Source organism: Tamandua tetradactyla, chromosome 19 (assembly GCF_023851605.1).
Source record: "Tamandua tetradactyla isolate mTamTet1 chromosome 19, mTamTet1.pri, whole genome shotgun sequence".
Lineage (NCBI taxonomy): Eukaryota > Metazoa > Chordata > Mammalia > Pilosa > Myrmecophagidae > Tamandua > Tamandua tetradactyla.
In genome coordinates, this window is record NC_135345.1 from 41,589,820 (window position 1) to 41,595,819 (window position 6,000).

The 6,000-nt window shown below is 36.1% G+C and overlaps 1 pseudogene; it reads right to left on the reverse strand.

Annotated features, from left to right (window-relative positions):
* Positions 1–4,621: 4,621 nt before the first annotated feature.
* LOC143663567 (transcription factor Spi-C pseudogene) lies at positions 4,622–5,784 on the reverse strand (annotated as a pseudogene).
* Between the last annotated feature and the right edge of the window lie 216 nt (positions 5,785–6,000).

Genomic DNA, 6,000 nt, shown 5'->3' on the forward strand with positions numbered 1-6,000 from the left:
CAAGACTACAATGAAGTACCACCTCACACCTATAAGAATGGCTGCTATTAAACAAACAGGAAACCATAAATGTTGGAGAGGATGTGGAGAAACTGGGACACTTATGTACTGCTGGTGGGAATGTATAATGGTGCAGCCACTTTGGAAGACTGTTTGGCAGTTCCTTTAGAAACTAAATTTCAAGTTGTCCTGTGACCTACCAATAGCACTACTTGGTATATACCCAGAAGAGATGAGAGCAATGACACAAACAGACATTTGCACACTGATGTTCATAACAGCATTCACAATTGCCAAAAGATGGGAACAAACCAAATGCCCATCAACAGAAGAATGGATCAACAAAATGTGGTTTATTCATACGATGGAGTATGCAGCAGTAAGACAAAATGACATCCTGAAGCACATCACAAGATGGATGAGCCTTGAGGACATAATGCTGAGCGAAATTAGACACAAAAGGATAGATACAGTATAATTCCACTTTTATGACCAGCTTAAAGGTATAATTAGAGGCTTATAATACAGAATATAGGGGATTGAGAGATATATAGAAGCTAGAGATGGGTGAATCATTAGCTAATGAGGTTGAACTCCAATGTAAAGGAATAGATAGGAGTGAAGATGATTCTCTAGTGGTTCTAGAAGTAATATTACCATATTGAAGATGAACAAGATTGAAAGGGGTTGTATAGACCTACGTCTCCCACTGACTCACACTAGAAATATGAATCAGTTCTCATAGGAATTACTTCAAAGATATGATACTTGTATAAAGAGTGTTTAAGTCCAGGTTACAGGGGAAAAACCGTTATTGCATGCTATGAGCTATGTTCAAAAGGAAACCATCAGCACTACCACAGCAACAGCAGAGGTAAATAATGAGGGACAAGAGTTAAGAGGAGATTTAGATTTCCTATTTGGTGAGGGTATGTTTATTGGTTTTCTGTCTCTTGGGAACAATGAAATTACCTAAATTGAGAATGTTGATGGACTGTGGACTTTGGGCCCTCTATATGATGCCCAGTGAATGTAGGTGGCTGAAGGATGCACTGACAGAGAAGTAGATTGGGGAACAATGGTGTATACTTAGGAATGAAGGTTGTGCTTCTACAAAAAGGAATGATGTCGTGAGGCATGCGAGGATGTGAATGAACATGTAGGACATTTGGTGAGACAAAATAAACCAGAAACAAAAAAAACAATGGTATGGTCACCTTTAGAAAATGTTTATAAGAAAACAGGGGCCCAGATTGTAAGCTTTTAGAGCAGAAACTTTAAATCTGTAGTGGTGATTATTATTTCTGGATTTTGAGAGGCTGTTTTATACATTGAGAGATAAGAACAAAGCCAAACAGATTGCAGTTAAAGTAATTCAGAACACAAGGGTAAGGAAGACAGTGTCTATATTTTAGAATCACACATACTCTTTGAGAACAATGGAAGAAAGGTTTATTTGATCTGGAACTGAATATTTCTGTAGTGTATAATCTAATTCAACCTATCTGTATAGCTCATTTGAACAATTGAAACACAGGAAGCACAGAATAAGAAAGAGATACTTTAATCCTGTATAGATTATTGTAATGTCTGGAAACTTTCCTAGAGTATATTAAGCAGATAATCAAAAATATTTGCAAAGTCCCCTGAGGGAGAGGAGAAAGAATATGGAAGTATTAAACCTGACCATTAGGGAACCTCCTAATGGTGTCAAACTTTAGGGATACCCAAATAAATAGGCCATGCCCTTGATCATGAGGCTTACTCTTGTAAGCTTATGTATGTAACATAGAAGCTTAGACCACCTATAGGCATGCTTAAGAGTTACTTCTGGAGGACCTGTGTTGTTTCTCAGATGTAGCCTCAGTCTCTCTAAGCCCAGCTCTGAAAATGAAATCATTGCCTTCCCCGCTACGTGGGGTAAAGCATCCAGGAGTGAAAGCCTCCCTGGTGATGTGGGAGAGGACTCACAGGGATGAATCCAGACCTGGCACCATGGCATCAACATTTATGTCCTGACCAGAAGGGGGAAAAGAAGTGTAATTAATAAAGTATCAGTGGCAGAGAGAGTTCAAATAGAGTTGAGAGGCTACTCTGGAGGTTGCTCTTACACAGGCTTCAGGTAGACCTTGTTGCCTATCATAACCTGCCAAACCCCAATCAGGACCATTCTAGCCAATCCTAAAAAAGCACCTAGGGCAATGTATAAGATTCCACAAGGGTTCCAAGCACTTGAGTAACTTTCCAGAAACCTACAACCTTCAGATGGGTCCCTGGTCCAGATAAATCCTGAAACCTAACCCATCCTCTCCAGAACATCAGCTAGTTCCATTTTCCTACCCCATATTAGTGACAGAACCTTCCAATATGAAAAATTTAGAATTGCCATAGCCCAAACAACCCCAAAGAGAGGTGTGGAAAGATCAACGGTGATGGTGGAATTATACATAGAAGATAGGACTTAACAAATGCATATGAATGCTGAATCATTAAATGGATATTTCTTTTAGTCTCCAGTATTTTAGAGCAGCTAGAAGTAAAAACCTAAAATTGTAACCCATGTCAAAGTCTGGAATATGTTCTACAACTAATTGTGGTGCTGTCCTTTGAAATTTATAGCTTTATTGTATATATGTTACTGTTCACAAAAAAAAAAAAAAGGAAAAAATTTGATTGTGATGATTAAAAAAAAAGAGATTTAATCCCTCTAGCCTCCTACATTCCGGAGCAGCTAGAAGGAAAAATATGAGGGGATCGTATGGTAGCCCATGACAAACTCTGGGATCTGTCCTGTAACCACTTTTTGAAGAATGCTTTGAAAACTATTGCTTTTTAATTTCTTTGCTTTGTATATATGTTATACTTACTATACAATTAAAAAAGTTTATATATATATAAAAGAACTTTTATATATATATAAAAGAACTCTTATGAGAGAAAAAGACAACCCAGGAGAAGAAATTAGATTTAAACAGCCTCTTCACAATAAAGGTAATGCAAATGGCCAATAACCATTGATAGATTCTCAACTTCATTTGTAATAGGGAAATGCAAAATAAAAGTAAGAAATAGTGACATACTCAGACTGACATAAGTTTAAAAGTCTAAGAATGTTAGATATTGGTAAGATGTGTAGCAGTAGTTCTCATATAATGCTGGTGGGCTCTAAATTGGTGCATCTCTTTAGGAAATGTTTTAGTAGTACCTAGTAACATGAGCATTCCCGACAACCCAACAATTTCACCTCTAGGTACATACCCCATTGAAAATTTCATACATGTGCATTAGGAGATATGCATAAGTATATAGAGAACATAATTGTTTATAAAATCCAACAATTTAAAACATCTAAATTTCATATATTGATGTGATGGAATACTATTCAGCAAGGAATTCAGACAAACTACAGCTACACACTTCTTCATGGGTTAATCTAACAATACATAATTTTGAGCCCCCCCTCCCAAAAAAAAGGCAAGTCAAAGGAAAATAAAAACAGTATAATTCCACTTATGTGATAGTTAAAAAACAGTCAAAGCTATAAAGAAAAAAGCCACTACTGTGTATTACCTCTGTGGGAGAGTAAAAAAGGATATATTAGCAGGATACTGTAGAGGCAGGAAAGCTGCAGGAATTTTCTAAAGCATTGATAAAGTCCAAATTCCTTAATCTAGGTTGTTACATAGACATTAGTTATATTATTTTAATTGAAAATGTATATATATTTTATAGGCTCTTCTGTTAATTTCAAATTTTAAATTTAATATATTAATGTACAGAGTTGCTCTGTGGGGTAATGGAAAAATTTTGGTAATGAGTTGTGATGGTAGCAAAACATTGTGAATGTAATTAACACCACTGAATTGTATAGTTGCAAGTGGTTAAAATCGCAAATTTTTTGTTGTATAGGTTATCACAATAAAGTTTGTTTTGTTTAGAAAAAAAAACTAATGTGAAGGTGAAAAATAATGTGGATTTGTTCTTAAGCTAAAGATTTAGTGAGATTGACACTTTTTCAAGGGTTTATTTATGTAGGTAGTCCCCTCTGTTCAGGTCTTGTTTACTTGCCTGTTGCAGTCTTGTTTCTTAGAAAGCTAGAATCCATCCTTAATGTGGTTAAGGATAATCTCAGCATTGTTGTTTTTCAAAGCAAAAATGGGAAACTACCTGGGCCTGCAGTTTTCTTTTTTCTATGATTTTAAACTACAAACTCAAATTCTTTAATAGATGTAGGATGTTCTGGGTTATCTCTTTTTTCTTGAATGAGTTTTCATAGTTTGTATTGTTTCAACTGTCCATTCATCCAAGTTGTAAAATTTATGGGCATAGAGTTGTTTATCACTTTCCCTTATTGTTCTTTTTTTTGGAGGGGGGGCATGCTTCTGAGTTTTATTATTTAGGAAAGTGACATTTCCCTTAGGCTCTTGCTTCTTTAGCTCCACAGACCAAGAGAGGAAGTGCAGAGGAAATATAGGTTGAGGATATCCATGAAAGTTTTTAAAGTCATGAACCTATTTTGGCATAAAGACTGTATCATATGCAGTCATTTTTTGTTTTCTCATTAAAGCCATCAGATAAATTTTCAAGTGATTTTTTTTTTCACATGAGTTCATGACAGGCAAAAACTACATAAATAATCTGTACTGGCACTGTTAATCTAGAAGAATTTAGTTGCATAGAAAGTAGTAAGATGAAGGACATACATTCAAATGGAGCTTGATCATTTAAAGTTGTTCACAGACAGAATTTCCCACCAAGCTAGTACAGACGGTGTGTTTTTAATAAAAATAACGTTTAAATTTGTTTTTCCTCTTCAATACTTGCTTTAAAAGGAAAATTCTGAAGCTTGCAGGAATTTCTGATGCCAGAAAACTATTATACGTAAGGTTGTATTTAGCAATCAGAGTTATTTAACTGATGGTAATTGGCACATGCATAATTATAATTTGCATTCCAGTTATTTAAACCTTGACATTCTTGTTTAGGTTGAACAAAATGTGAGTAGAAGATCTCTCCCAAAGAAATAAGATGGAGAGAGCCTTTAGAGAATGGCCTCACTGAACTGGTAAGTTAGCTTTCTCCAAATTTTGGTGATTTCCTCAGTTCTTCCACAGTTCCTCAGTGCTCTGGCCATTTTCTGGTAAGTCATGGCTTTCCAGTTGCATTTTCAATTTCCCCAAAGTTCTGCAAGTTTTTCTTTGCTTTTTGATACAAACTGAAATATACCTTTAGGTGTGTCCACCCACTGAATGCATGACCCTATCTTGGGATTACACAGGGACTCATGAAGGTATTCACACAGTTGGAGCTTCTTTCCGCCTTTTCCTCCCTTCTGCTGGAGGATAGCAGATTGTACTAACTGGTTTTCAGTGGCATTCTGTAGAGTTTGATGAGTATTTCCTTCAAAATAAAGCCTGCAGCACTGTTGATTATGGTTCTCCAATTACAGACAGGTTTCTCTATAGGCAGCATTCCATAGCAGTTGGAATTTCCTCTGACATGAGGGCAATGGTTGCTGGAAGCCAGGTAAATTTTGTAATCCGGGGCGTACTGAAGATCTCCAGTTGAATGTTGCCTTAGTACTTCAAAAGCATCTTCAAATGCTTGACCCAGCTTGTTTTGTTCAACACAAGTCATCCTTCATTAATGAATTGATGATTCTGTCCTTCAGAGTCCAGTCTAGTGTCCACCTGTGCCAGATAGAAGTAACCTTCTCTTCTGAAACATTTATCTGCATCTCCCTTCCTTACTGTTCTTTTAATGTCTGTGGGGAAAGTAGTGATGTCTCCTCTTTCATTCTGGGTACTGGTAATTTGTGTCCTTTTTTTCCTTGATTACTGGTTTAATCAATCTCATTGATCATAGAAACAGCCATTTTTCCCCCTATTTTTCTGTTTTCAATATCATTAATTTTCCTTTGATCTTTATTCTACCTTTTCTGTTTGCTTTGTATTTGATTTCCTTTTCTTTTTGTAGTTAAGGTGGAGGCTCTAGATTACT